Source organism: Leuciscus leuciscus (assembly GCF_965113295.1).
Source record: "Leuciscus leuciscus genome assembly, chromosome: 6".
NCBI lineage: Eukaryota > Metazoa > Chordata > Actinopteri > Cypriniformes > Leuciscidae > Leuciscus > Leuciscus leuciscus.
In genome coordinates, this window is record NC_138730.1 from 35,436,580 (window position 1) to 35,451,872 (window position 15,293).

The 15,293-nt window shown below is 41.0% G+C and overlaps 1 protein-coding gene and 2 long non-coding RNA genes across 6 annotated transcripts in view; 2 read left to right on the top strand and 1 right to left on the bottom strand.

Moving 5' to 3' along the window:
* The window catches only part of LOC309501586, a 460,649-nt gene that overhangs the window by 194,243 nt on the left and 251,113 nt on the right, over window positions 1-15,293 (bottom strand). The window lies entirely within an intron of this gene.
* LOC309501494 (uncharacterized protein) overlaps window positions 1-15,293 on the top strand; it is a 42,875-nt gene that overhangs the window by 11,014 nt on the left and 16,568 nt on the right. The gene's annotated exons all lie outside the window — the stretch shown is intronic.
* On the top strand, window positions 11,738-13,392 carry LOC309501575. 4 transcript variants are annotated; one of them, XR_014206922.1, is made up of 3 exons: window positions 11,738-11,806; window positions 12,118-12,229; window positions 12,780-13,392. It is a non-coding gene; the product is annotated as an uncharacterized lncRNA (long non-coding RNA). The 4 variants fall into 4 exon arrangements; XR_014206923.1 differs by lacking the exon at window positions 11,738-11,806 and adding an exon at window positions 11,959-12,018; XR_014206924.1 differs by lacking the exon at window positions 11,738-11,806 and adding an exon at window positions 11,969-12,018 and having other exon boundaries at window positions 12,825-13,392.

Genomic DNA, 15,293 nt, shown 5'->3' on the forward strand with positions numbered 1-15,293 from the left:
TTTATAATGTTCAGCACCCACTTCGAAACCCCGGGCAGCTTTGCCCATGCGTCTGCATGGATAGCTAGGGGTTGAATACGAAGCGCGCTCCGCTCGCTCAGCGATGGAGAAGCTTCGGCGTGCTGCAACACAAGCATCGCGCTCGTGACATTTGAGGCATGGGGCGCGCTGATATCAGCGGGCAGATTGCCCGCGCTCGACTCCTCTGCGGTGGTCAGCCGCGAGGGGGAGGGCTGGGCGGTTCCCGTGGGAACTGTCATGTCTATGTGTGGATGTGGGCGCGGGACAGCGGGCACATTTATCACACCGAAAGCATCGTTCGCTTGCGTGAAGCGAGTGCACGTTGGTTTCGTTTTTACAGAAACCGTGAGACATGCATAACGCGGTGTTAGTGGGCACTGGGTAGTGGGCACATTCACCATGTTTGAAGCTCAACCGATCTGAGTCGGTTTTATGTGCGCGAGCCCTGTGTGACAGGCTGTGCTTGTGTGTAGGGATGGGCTCTGGGCAGTGGGCATTCTTACTACACATGAAACACCATCGGCCGTGGCCGGGACACCAGAAAATACACTCTTTTGGGGATTTATCGGGGTAGCCGTGAAAACGGCATTTGTGTGCAGGCAAGCGGGTGACAGAACCGACTTGTTGGCTGCAGAAAACACTGGAACAGTCACATTTGCTGGAACTGGACGAGCGAATAGCTTTGGTGTGAGTCTGGCCGCAGCGGGACTTAAACACCGTCGTTTTCCTAGCTGTGCTAGGACGACTTCGGGGCCTCGGGCTTCACCGTAATCCTGGTCGCGAGCCACGTACAGCGGGGCGGCGACCGGATGAGCGGGAGCGCGGTCTCGCGCTTCGGGCCTGGCGGCGCTGTGAAGTGGAGGCAGTGGACGGTGGCTGTGGCTGTGAGCTCTGACCAGACGGTTTCGCACGGCCTGCTGCAGAGCTGGAGCGCTTCGGGAGGAAGTGCTTCATAGCCTGTGACGCTTTCTGTACCTCTGCGAATCTCTCCGCGAAATCCTTGACGGAGGATCCAAAGAGGCCTGTGGCGGAAAGCGGGGCGTCGAGGAACGCGGTGCGCTCAGACTCGGCCATTTCCGAGAGCGTCAGCCAAAGATGTCTCTCAGTCATGGTGAGAGAGGCCATATTCCGTCCAATGGCTTGCGCTGCAGACTTAGTAGCACGGAGAGCGAGGTCCGTGGCACTCCTTAAGTCCGGCACGCAGATCGCGTCAGGTCCTTCCTCATCCAGCTTACGGAGGAGATCGGCCTGGAAGATCTGAAGCGTTGCCATGGTGTGCAGCGCTGACGCAGCTTGCCCGGCGGCGGAGAAAGCGCGGCGGAGCAGGCTTGACGTCGTGCGGCAAGCTTTAGAGGGTAGGGCCGACTTAGCACGCCGTCCAGCAGAGGGCGGGCGGGCATAAGTGGGCCGCTATCGCCTCTTCGACCGGCGGCAGCGAAAGGTATCCTTTGTTCTTGGCATCGTCAACAGCAGGAGAATGCCAAAGAAACAGCAGGACGCACTCTAGCCGAATAGGGGGCGTTCCAGGACTTGGCGACTTCTTCGTGTAACTCAGGAAGAAAAGGCGCCGGTCTGGACGCAGGCGAAGCGCGCTCCCCAGGCAGGAAAAATCCATCCAGCCGGTTGTGAGCGGGCTGCTCAGGCGAAGACCACTCGAGGCCGAGGCTCGCCGCGGCCTGTGCGAGTACTCGCATGAGCTCCGTCTCGATGGACGCTCTCTTGCCTGACGACGTGCGGGCAGGGGGCGCGGGGTCCTCAGAGCCCGCCCAATCCTCACTGCCTGACGCCAGGATAGAGCAGGAATCATCCTCTCCCAGCAGGGCTTCCTCATCCACGATGTCAACGGAAGCGGCGGCAGACGGCGGCCGCTGTCCGTCAGGAAGCGAGGCTGACGAAGCCGGGGAAGCAAGCGGGCGAACCGGCGAGCTTTGGCGGCTGAGGGAGGGTTCCGGGGCCCGCTGGGCACGGCGCTTTTTACGGCGCGACGCCGCGGCGGGCGGGGGAGCAGTCTCGGTGAAGAAGGCTAGGCGAGTCCTCAGAGTCGCCATTGCCATCAGCTCGCAGTGAGGGCAGCCGCCGTCAGCGAGCGCGAGAACTGCATGTTCCTCACCCAGGCAGGAAACGCAAACCACGTGGCGGTCCCCGTCGCTGAGTGTGGCTCTGCACGAGCCGCAGGAAGGCATCTTTAAAAAGACGCTAGCTCTTTTAGAATGTGTGTCGCGGCGGCGTACAGTGTAAGTACAGTGTAATAAGGAAAGGATATAAGCGCCGGAAAGCGCAGCAGGAAGGCGGCGCGGCCAGCGACTTCAGTGACTCGTCCCGCTGAAGGTGCTCTCTCTCAGACGGCGCGGCTTCTTCTCCGGCTCCAGCGATGCGTGTGCTTCGCTTGAAGGATGAAAAATCAGATAATAGCTGCCTGCGAGCGGTATTTATAGGCCTAGACCACGGCCATTTCGGCGGGACGTGACGCAGCGGGTGCGAAGTGCCCTGATTGGGTCTGGCGTCACGCCAGGCCTCGCTCGATAGGCTGCTGCAGTTGCCGCAGAGCAGCCAATAGGCGCGCGAGCTGTCTCACCTATGTCTGCATGCTGCCGCAACGCGTTTTGCATTATTACAAAATTAAGGATAATTTTTGGCTTCAATATCTCGCGGAAAAAGGATTTTCCCCTAGCGTAAGATATCTTACGCAGTACGAGAGACCTCTCGTAAGAGAACTAAAGGTGTACGGAATCCACAATTTGATTTGTTTTTTCCAGATTTAAGAAGATTTTTAGCGTCTTGTAGAGATGTGATGATAAATGCAACAGTTGAGGAGTTTAGTAGACAAAAACGCTATCGTCTTAAAAAAAAAATTACCAAAGTAAAGAAGATGATTCATCAAGATACGAAAAAAAAGTAGCCGTTAAGAGATTGGAAAGAGACAGTGTTGTGAGATATCACCTGCTGCATTAAGATATTATGACATCCTTAAATACCGGATCTTTGAATGTAAATGGATGTCGTAATAAAGAAAAGAGAAGTGCACTTTTCAAATTTTTGGCTTTTAAAAAGTCAAGTGTGACATTCTTGCAAGAAACACACACAGATGTATTTAACCAGGCAGAATGGCTAAGTGAATGGAAAGGACAGGCTTTTCTTAGCCATGGTTCCAGTGTAAGTGCTGGAGTAGCTGTTCTCATATCGGAAAGTGTTCAGGGTAACGCTTCCAACATGATAGAAATTATTCCTGGAAGAATGCAGCGGGTGGATATTATTTTGCAAGGTCTGTCTTTTTCCTTTATTAATGTATATGCTCCTAATGTTGGGTACGAACGGGTTTTATTTTTTAAGAAATTACAGGACGCAATGATTAATTTTCCTTGTGATAATTTTATTATTGTGTCTGGAGATTTTAATTGTACTCTTGATCATACAGTTGATAGGAATCATGACGAACCGCATCCTAATTCCGCTGAAGCTCTTAAGAAAGTAGTAACTTTTTATTCCCTTGTAGATGTGTGGAGAGAATCTTTCCCCAAAAGTAGGCAGTACACATGGTTGAAAGTGAATTCTAATACTATATCGAGCGCTAGATTAGATCGAATATATGTTCAGAAATGTCGAAGAGGAAACATTTTTGATAGTAAAATTGTTCCTACTCCAATTTCTGACCATTTCTATGTTTCTGTTATAGTTACAACATCGAGTAATACCTTTAAATCTTATTGGCATTTTAATAACACTCTGTTGCGAGATCGCACATTTGTACATCTATTTGATTTCTTTTGGAGAGCTTGGAGAGAGAGAAAGACAGAGTTTAAATCCCTAAGTCAGTGGTGGGACATTGGGAAAATCCACATTCAGTCTTTTTGCCAACAGTATGTAAAAAATAATACAAAAGAAATTCAGAAGAAAATCAAACAGTTGGAACAAGAAATCATGAGATTGAATAGCTCCATAAGTGAAAGCGGTGGAACAAGTGTGGATTTGCTTGAACAATATAATTTTCTCCTGAAAAATTTGCATGAAGAAAGAGATCAAGGAACAATAGTACAAAAAAGATTTACTCAGCTTAACAACATGGACTCTTCAACATCATTCTTTTTTGCTTTGGAGAAAAAGGTTAGAGAAAAGAAGTTAATTGGTCATCTTAAATTGTCTGATGGAAGAGAGACAACAGATAAGAGAGAAATTACTTCACAAGTTTTGTCCTTTTATGAAGAACTGTACAGTGCTGAACCTTGTGATTCTGAAGCAACAGATTATTTTCTTACTGGAACTCCAAGATTGAATGAAGATGAGAAGATGCAATTAGAAAAGTCACTTTCACTTGAAGAGTTGAGCGAGGCTGCTAAACAGCAGTCTGTGGGACGATCTCCAGGACTGGATGGACTGACTTCTGAGTTTTACAAGGCTTTGTGGTCATTGATTGGACCAGATCTGCACTCTGTGTTTCTTGAATGTGAAAAATCAAGAGTTCTTCCTCTCAGTTGCAGAAGAGCAATAATTACGTTATTACCAAAGAAAGGAGATTTAGGACTTTTAAAGAACTGGCGCCCTATCTCCCTTTTAGGGATAGATTATAAGATACTTTCAAAGGCATTAACAAACCGCTTGAAAAATGTTATGGCATCAATAATTGATAAAGACCAGTCTTATTGTATTCCAAGACGTTCTATTTTTGATAACCTTTTTCTTGTGCGAGATTTGTTGCATTTTACTGAGATTTATGGACTTGATGTGGGCCTTCTATCACTTGACCAGGAAAAGGCGTTCGACAGAGTCGACCACGAATACCTTTTTAATGCCTTATCAGCTTTTGGATTTGGAGAACAGTTCATCTCATGGATCAAGATACTTTACACAGATGTTTTTAGTATGTTGAAGATAAACGGAACATTAACAAGAACTTTTCCTGTGCGCAGAGGCGTAAGACAAGGATGCAGCCTCTCGGGACTCTTATATGCAATATCCATCGAACCTTTATTGAGAGTTCTTAGAGAAAAGCTACAAGGTATTTCAGTCCTCAATCCCAATATATCAGAAACTACTGTAGTAAGGCTTATTGCCTATGCTGATGACGTTACAGTCATAATAAGATCTCAAGAAGACATTTTTCAATTGAGCAAGTGTCTGGACTGGTTTCAAAAAGCATCTTCAGCGAAGGTAAATTGGAATAAAACGGAAGCATTACTTTGTGGTCAGTGGCGGGAAGAAGTTCCACCTCATCTTCCACAACAGTGCCACTGGAACACAGAGGGATTGAAGATCCTTGGAATCTTTTTTGGCACTCAGCAGTATATGACAAGGAATTGGGATGGAGTGGTTGAAAAGATATTGGGACGATTGAAGAGATGGAATTGGATTCAGCCACAGTTATCATGTAGAGGCAGAGTTTTAGTGATAAATAATTTAGCTGCTTCAATGTTGTGGCATCGACTGACTGTTTTAGACCCTCCAGTTGGACTTTTGCAGCTACTCCAGAAACATTTTGTGATTTTTTTCTGGGGAGGACATCATTGGGTTCATCCAGGCATACTGAACTTACCTGTGTTTGAGGGTGGTCAGGGTCTCATTGATCTAACTGCTAAATGGAAAGCTATGAGATTACAATCAGCTCAAAAACTGCTGTACAACACTGATCCACAACCATGGATTATGTTTGGTTTAGCAGTTTTACGGGCAGTTAGTAAAATGGGACTTGATAGACAATTATTCCTTATTTCTAACAATGCAATCAAAGGTTTGGGTATAAATTGATTCTATCAGTCTGTGTTGAGAGCATGGAGTATATTTAAGATGGAGAGAGATAATCATTTTGGTCTTGAAGAACCACTTTTTCATAATGCATGGCTATGTCATCCGTCTAACTTGCCAAGTATTGAAACAACACTTTTATTTCATCTGGTGTTTTGAAAGTGGCAGATTTAGTTGATACGGAACATAGTACATGGTTTTGTGCACAAGAAATAACTGAACAAATGGGCAGGAAGTCAGAAAGGATAGTGAAGAATGTTTTAAGCAAGTTAAAATCATCATTTCCTATATCATTTAACAAGTTTCTTGAAGATTATTTTGTTAATGGTTTAAGTCAAAGTTTTTTTCCTGAATTATTTGTAACACCATATAATTGGCAGGATAATGGGGATATGAGACAACTTCTTTCCCTAAAAGAACTTCAACATATGCCATTTTCAGAAAGCAGTAAGCGACTTTTGTATATGGCTTGCGTAAAGTCAAGATTTTGTGAACAACTTAAAAATAAGACGGATACAAAATGGAGGAGTTGTTTAGCGTTTGTTTTATAAAAGTCCATTGCCAAAACGATCAGGAGATTTACAGTGGCGTATCCTGCACTGTGCATTAGCAACAAAAACATTTTTGTTCAAGTGCAACTTTAGTACATCTTCAGTTTGCAAATTTTGTAATGTATCGGATACTGTGTTTCACATTTTTTCTGATTGTTACAGAATTTTACCTCTTTTGAATATCTTAGAAAATATATTTGAAGGATTTGGTTGGAATTTTTCAAAAATAGTATTTATTTTTGGGTTTAAATATATTAAGTCTCAAAGCGAGTCCTGCACCTTTTCCAATTTTTTAATTGGTCAAGCGAAGTTAACTATTTGGAAAGCATATAAAATTGAAAATGAAGATAAAAGAATTAATATAGTAGAATTGTTCAAAGCTTTGGAAGAATCCAGAGTTAAAATAGAGTATGAATTTTATAAAATGAATAATGATATGCTAATTTAAAAAAAAAAGTGGTGTATAAATGCAAATTTTATTTTTGTGAATGATGATGATAAATTTGTGTTTCAGTGGTATTGCTGAAATTTGAAGGAATTAATATAGAATTTAAAATGTTATTTATTACTCATTGTTATTAAGTATTATGAATTATGGAAATGTGATGATCATTGTATAACATGATAGGAAAATAAAAAAGTTGTTAACGTCTCTCTCTCTCTCTCTCTCTCTCTCTCTCTCTCTCTCTCTCTCTCTCTCTCTCTCTCTCTCTCTCTCTCTCTCTCGACTTTGGCTACTTTCGTTTTCATTTAGCCTAGGCCTATATGCGCTGCTCTTGAAAGACGCGGATTTAGGCTAAGACGAAGATATTGTTAAGGTAGCAACTTTTGAAAACTCATATCCAGTAACACTGCTTTTACATGCGCCCTTAAGTGATTATAATGCGTTCAAGGCAATACTGCGATTAAACTACGAGGCCTATACTGCTATTATGCACATTCGCAGTAAACAGTAAAAAAAATGATTTTTAATGTAATGTACAGTAAACTATGCTAAGCATATTACTTTCATACCTGTTCAGCTCACAGTCACGGATAACATTTTGCAGAGACAAAAGATGGGAACAAGTGTTTTTTTTTTTTGTTGTTGTTGTTTTTCGGAGTACAAGGGAAAATTTGCAGACAACACAGCTTACAGTAACATTAAAATGCATGTAAACGGGAGTAAAGATGTTTGATTATCATGTAAACATTTTAATTAGAATGGATTATTGCCATTATGGGCATTGTTGGTGCACAGTGTTGGGTAAGTTACTGTAACAGTAATTAATTAACATATTCAACAGTGCAGTTAAATACTGTACTAATTACTCTCTCTAAAAAAAGTATTGCATTACTTATTACTTTCTAAATCCCATATCAACATTGACAAGATGAACAATACAAGTATCATTCATGAAACTGCTCTTTTAATTATAAAAAAAAAAAAAAAAAAAAATTGCATCAATTATTATTGAACTGACCAAAGTATTTAAGGGGAGAAGGTTACATTAAAAACATACATTTTAACATTAGACGTTCAATTTTGATGTTAATCCACTATTATTTTATATAGAATTGTTCTATAGTCTATACAGTATTTAATGCAACTGCATCAGAAGTAACTGTGGTTCCAGTATTTCGATAGTCCACTTTAGACATTCTACTAACTGTAAGTAACTTTGTAGAACTGTAGTAGACTGTCAGTAGACTGTTAGGTTATGGTTAGGTTTTAGGATTTGGGTTAGGAGAATAAGTTGACTTGTAGTTGCAAAGTTCCCTTTCGTGGTCACTACGAGTTACGTCAGTGACGACGAATGGGGTTTCGCTTATAAAGCCTATCACCTTCGAGTATATAAAACGAGCCAATGGCAATGAAATGCCATGGGTCTGCGGAATTTGCATAGAGTAACTCCGCCCCACCTCGTGGGTATATAAGGAAGTACGCCGGCAACATGCAGATATGTTTTCGCTTCGGAGCCGAGAGCTTTTCTTCACTCCACAAGCCAAAGCCTGCTCAGGTGTCTTTGCTTGCTCGCCATTCCTCTCCACGGACGGGATACGTGCGATATTTTCCTCAGGTGAGCCTAATAAGCCCTGAGTTCCTCCAGCACTGTCGACGTCAACGCCAGAGTTATGCCACCGGCAGCTTTCGCGCTTGGCTAGGTGCCTCCATGTGCATGGTTCCCCCTCTGGGCGACCCCTACATGTGTATTTCCACTGTAAGCCTCTCTGAGCATGTGTCTTTCCCTCGGCAAGCCACCTTGCCACCCCTGGGGTTGAAATATTCCACCTGCGGCTGGACACCCCAGTGATACTCCATATGCAGCCCCTCGGGGTCATCTGTGTATCCCAAGTCCCCCCCCCCCCCCCCCCCCCTCCCCCCCTCCGGGTTGGGCATAATTGCATATTTCCACTGAGATATGCTTCCCAGTGTACCTTGGTATTCCTGCGTTAAGTAGGACTCCTTCGTCCGTGCTAGTATCACGACAGGGAGCTCAGACTTGCGCAGGGCACTGGAAGAAAGCCGAGGTGGCGTGATTACACTGGGGACCCCATTCGTCGTCACTGATGTAACACGTAGTGACCACGAAAGGGAACGTCTCGGTTACGTATGTAACCCTCGTTCCCTGAGTAGGGAACGGAGATGTTACGTATCCCTGCCACTTCCGCTGGGAACGCCTGAGTTCAGTCTCGGCTCCTCAGCGAAGAAACATATCTGCATGTTTCCGGCGTACTTCCTTATATACCCACGAGGTGGGGCGGAGTTACGCTATGCAAATTCCGCAGACCCATGGCATTTCATTGCCATTGGCTCATTTTATATACTCGAAGGTGATAGGCTTTCTAAGCGAAACCCCATTCGTCGTCAATGACGTAACGTCTCCGTTCCCTACTCAGGGAACGAGGGTTACATACGTAACAGAGACGTTGCTTATAGTCAGTAGAATGTATGTTGGGGGATTATCAAAATAAAGTGTAAGCAGATATTAAGCAGTGATAATGACAGTTATCTGACAAGTAGTTGCAAAGTTAATTATAGTTGTCTAAAGTGGATCAAAATAAAGTGTTATCGTGTAATTCAATTACAGAAAAATGCATTACTTTTTTAAGGGATAAGTAACAAATTACAGTAATTAATTACTTAGCCAACATTGTTGGTGCACATAAACACATTCAGAAAGAAAACCAGTGGAGCATGGAGGTATATCATCTTGTATGTCATAAGACACAATGTTTTCAACTGGTATTCTGGTGTTTGTCACAGTAAGACAGCAGAGATATGGAGGTTCTATTGGAGAAGAACATCAGTTATGGTATTCGGGTGAGTAATCATTGCATTCACAAGAGATGCATATACTGTATGTACACTTCCCGATAAAGAACAAAATCAGCTACACTTCTCAAGTAAATGTTTCTCTGAAGAGCTAAATAACTCTCACCTGATTTCCCCAAACGCATCCACCCTAGAAGAATAACAGTAATCAGAGAGAGCTTCATCTTGTTTTACACATCTAATGGTGGACGTCTTGACTGGATTAAGTTTGAGTGCAGTTCAGGTGAATAATTGCTGGATGCACACCAAAGAAAAACTGAAATGTAAAGAGACCACTAGTCACTATTGATTAAATGGTTTACTTGCATTATACAGTGTTAAAAACACATAACTTCCTATTTTCCTTTTCTAACCATCAAATTCAATTAGTCTTTAGTCGGGTATCAGCAGACTGGTACACTGTAACTCTTTGTGAGAATTTATTTTTGTCCTTTTCAACAACTAATGTCATGCAACATATATGTACCAAACGAGTTGTAAGGCAAGTTCAAGGTTATTATAATCTATAACAATATACACTTTTACTCAGGTTCAGTAATAAATGTGTAGATAATTAAATGATGAGAGTGAACTGTTCTTGTTGTTTTTTTCAGATGGAAACTGAATGGTTTGTTGGATATGAATAATGGATAAAAATGTTATAGTTCTAAAACTAAACATTGGTGATAAGTCTTGGGTTCTATTTTTTACAGTCACAACCTCTACAATCACAGACTTAACAAAAAAAAAAAAAAAAAAAAAAAAGAAATTAGTGAAGACAAAAAATTTGAAATGTATACATGACATTGTTTTTTTTTCTTTTTTTTTTTTTTTTTTTTTCTCCCAAATAGGTGCAGAACTATATGCAAGCAGCAGAATACCAGTAAAATACATTTTGGATTATTATATACAAGATAGTTTGCTATGTCCCCTCAGAGCTGTGAGGCATGTCCAAAGTTAATATAATCTATCATAATATAACATTTTGTGCAGATTCAGTGATCTATAGGTAGATAACTAAACGATGAGAGCTAAAAAGTCAAGCATTTTTTCTCATGTACTGGTTCCGCACCATGAAAAATATAATAATTTGTTCAGATCCAGAAGACATTTGGGCTAAGAAAGCAATAAATGACGTGAATGAAAGGAGAATACCGACAAAGGAACCTTCCCAAGAACCTTTCGAGACAAGTATAACAAACTTCCCAACTTCAACCACAATACGAAGGACCAACACTTCTGGGACAACATTCAGACCTAGACTGCATGGTTTGTTAGATTTTTTTTATTTCTTCTTTTTTTCCTATTTTGACATGTAAAACAATGTTTTTTTGTGTGAAATGTTGCTTTACCTCTTCAACTAAATACTACTGCTTAACAGCAACAACAACAAAACTCAAACATTTTTAAATCAATTAATGAGTAATGGCAACAAAAAAAAGTAGGCTTATACCATTTTTTTCTCTACAGGAAATGGGGGTCTAGAAAGCTTTACAGAGTATTCATGTGACAAAGTGGTTGTTGTCACAAGTATTCATGTGACAACAACCACAATACATTTTGAAAAATCTCAAGTAAGTTCAAAGTTATTTGTACAATATGAAGTTGTGATACCCAGTTGCAGTAATAAATGATATAATTAAACCATGACAGCTTAAAAGTTAATTTTTTTTTTTCAATTTACAGGTCTCGCAGCAAGAAAGGGCTCCGCAAGTTCCAAGCAGGGGTTTGGCAAAGAATGCAAAAAAGCAGCTTAGCCGATATTCAAACTACCGATATTGAAATAACTGGATTTCGCTGAGCAAATGTGACTGCAAATTAACCAAAAGAAAAATTGTCCATTAAAACACAAAACAATTGACTTTGACTGAGAGAAAAAAAAAAAAAAACATTAAACACCGAATCATCAACAAATAAATTCATGTATATATGAATAATGATTTCAGGTCTCAGATGGGATTTCTTTTGATTACTCTTGACCACTGGAAATATTATCATAGCTTTTATTCCAGTTCACAGCTTAGTTGTGTCTTCCACTGAGCACCCATGTTACCAGTGTGTCTCGCAGGTAGGCGGTTTCCTCCTCTTTTATTAATACTATCGTCCAAATTGTTCAGATCAGTCATGCCAGTCGACAAGGCGATGCTGATTTTCACAGTTTGTATTTTCGGGGTGATTTGCGGGTCCTTCCGTGTGTTTGCAGGTAAGTTCTCTCTCTCTCTCTCTCTCTCTCTCTCTCTCTCTCTCTCTCTCTCTCTCTCTCTCTCTCTCTCTCTGTAAATGGTTTTATGGCTTGTGCAAGGGTGTGAAGTAAAGTGAGAGTAAAGTTAAAGCTAGTGCAAATGTGGTTTCGGAGCTTTACCTCTGTAGCTCTGCCACATAGAACCGAGTGGTTTTGTGAACATGTTGCCTTGTGTGAGAATGAAAAAAATATAACTTTGTACTGAAATATTCAATCAACGTGAAGTATGAAATATGGATTAACCATAAAAATGTATTTCTGTTTATATACAGATGGACCTCCACCGAATTGTTGCCTCAAGCTAGGATACAGGGGAGTGCGTCTAGAGAAAGTATTGAACTACAGAATACAAATTGAAGGACTGTGTCCCATTAAAGCAGTTGTGTAAGTAAACTACAGATGCAAGTCCCTAATAGGAACTAGACTTGCCTACAGATACAGGTTACACTTTGGTTACTATTTTGACTATTTGACTGTAGTCCACTTTAGACATTCTAGTAACTATACAGTAAGAAACTTTGCAACTATGTGAACTACCAGTCATTCGAGTATTAGTAGACTGTCTGCTAACACTTTATTTTGATGCTCTCCCAGCAGACATTCTACTGACTATTAGTAGCTTTGCAAGTTTAGGTCAGCTTATTCTACTAACTCTAACCCTAACTCTAACCTAACAGTCTACTAATACTCTCATGAGAGTTAGTTGACATGTTGAAAATTAATGACAGTTAGTTAATTGACACATAGTTGCAAAGTTACAATGTCCAAAGTGGTCGATCGAAATAACCCAAATAAATAAATTGCAGTGGTAAAGCCCCTGTAAATCTTTTTAATATGAAGTTAGTTTTCTATACTAGAGGTCCATAAAAAGAGAAAGTAAAGAGATAAATCTGCAATACTGAGCACTAATAACAAAACATCCTTCTTTTTCCAGGATCAAGACTGTATCTGGCAAAATACTCTGTTCTGATCTTAATAGTAACTGGACAAAGAGGGCCATGCAGAAGGTGGATGAAGCAAAGAAGAAGGCAAGAGAGCAGGAATCTGTACCTGCAGAAGGAGCATCAGCGGAGGAAAGTAGAGGAAGGGCAGATCCTGTGACAGCAACAGAGTTGCCATTGAATAGCAGGCGGTATAGAGTAAACACAAGAAAAAAAAAGAGTACGAAATAAAAATGAAAGACAAGCACAAAAGCCCATTAGGGTCCCAAAGAAAAGAGATCAGAAAAAAGCAGGATAAAGGCCAATTCACACTGCACCAACAGACGGCGATAGATGCCAGCTTAGTTAGGTTTTGTCAGATCAGTGTGTTACCCATAGACTGTAAAAAAAGATGGACGACGCTCTCTTCCCTTCGCTCTCTTCCATTGGCGAGAACTGAAGCCGCCAGTGTCTCGATATGGCGCTGACATATTGGAACTTGAGTCTGCGCAGTAGCGATCTCGGGACCAGACCTGCGCAGTAGTGAGCAGGAAGTAAAGCCGCAAAATCAACGCTCCGCCCTCACTCTCGCAGAATGCACTCAGGGAGAGTGCATTCTGCACACTTTTTTTATTTTTTTATTGCAGTACGACAAGAGGCTTGTTAAAATAAAGTAAATACAATCTCCTCAGTCCTCCGAAGATCCCCAAAAAAATGTCCGTTGGTGCTTCAGTGACTACTTCGCTCAGAGAACCTGTCAATCACAGCTGTCAATCATGACGTTACATCACCGTTTTTATAGCATCAGGTAACTAACTAAAAACCAACTTATTTTTGAAACAGACACTTGAACTTACATCAGCGTGATAAAAACGACAGCAAATGAAAGAAACCACCTTTGGAAATAAGATATTTGAAGTGTAATTTAATTGTTTAGTTGGTCTCACGTCCCGTTGAATAACATGGGGAGGCGGGGCTTATGACCTATACTAGGACCAGTCACCGGGGGGCGATCGAGACGTTTTGGCTTCACTTTTCAGAGCTTGTGCGGCACGCTTGGTGTTACCCCGTTGGTTGGCGCTTGTTTTTGCCAACTGATACGTTGGATTGGCAAATGTCAGGTTGTGGAATGTCTGAAAAGGGACATACTGTAATTTGGTGATTGTCCTCATTGGTCGGTGCCTGTCGGTGCAGTGTGAATTAAAAAAAGTGGTGTTATGAAAATTAACAAGAAGTGTGAGGACTAAAACTGTGGAAAATATTGTGCTGAAACAAAATAATTTTGTCTTTTTTTTTTTATCTTTTTTTTAAGACTAAAATAAATTCTGTATATTTTTCTCAAAGTAGAAACAAATTATTCTAATTTTCCTTTTTTTTTTTTTTTAAATGAATGTTAACATTTTCAAAAATAGCAATCAAAAATTTCTCCAACTGTCATAGACAATGTTTTCCAATCAGATGTTAAATCTTTCATGAGATTGCTCTGATGCATGGGAATGCGTATATGTTTGTGACTGTATTTATATTGCTTTTATTTCTTTACTTTTTGGCATAAGCAAACACTTTCATAATTACTGGCAGCAGGAAACTGGTTGATTAATCAGAATAAATTCTGTAATACACAATAATATGGCTATGTTTCGAAGAATTCTGTTGCAATCTTCTCCATACCTTAATAGACCCCCAGGGGTCCACAGACCCCCAATAAAAACTTTACTTTCTTTTTCTTTATTGTGGTTGGTGGATAGACAGATGCATGGATGGGTTGGTGAATGAGTGAATGGGTTTAGGTTTAAAGATCAAATAAATAAATAAATAAATAAAGATGTGTACAAAAATGATGGCCTTTGATAGCAAATAAAATATTCTCTATTATTTTAATGTTTTGCAATAGTATTGTTTTTGTTTGGTTATATTTTGATAATAGACCTTAGTTCAATTATGTATTATGTAAAACATTTAGCATTTTGGTGTATTTAGCCCATCCTGACACCTGCGTTTTTCTCAGAAACACACACTGACTCTGTATTTTTTCAGCATAGAGTCTGTACACTAGTGCACTGACTGATAAAGGAAGGAAGTGCTATTCTTATGCTGCTTTTGAGAAAAACTCACTGTGGTTCTCATTCTGTGAAATTTGTTTTATATTTGTACTTGTGCGAGTAACAGAGGTCAGTTTTACTTTAATGATTGCTCAACTGGATACAATGATGTGCTTCTCCAATAGGTGATTTTCCTCCACTATACTGCTGTCTTATTGTTACAAAAACCAGAATACCAGTTGAAAACATTGTATATTATGAAATACAGGATAAGTGGATATGTCCTATCCAACGCTATCTCACGACCAATTCGTACGAATTCGTACGAATGATAAAAAGTTGGCTAATTCGTACTAATTCGTACGACCTCACTCGTACGAATTTGTACGATTTGTCTAAACCCACGTGATGGGTAGGTTTAGGGGCGGGGTCAGGGGTAGGTCATTCGTATGAATTCATACGAATTGGCCAATTCGTAAAATATGT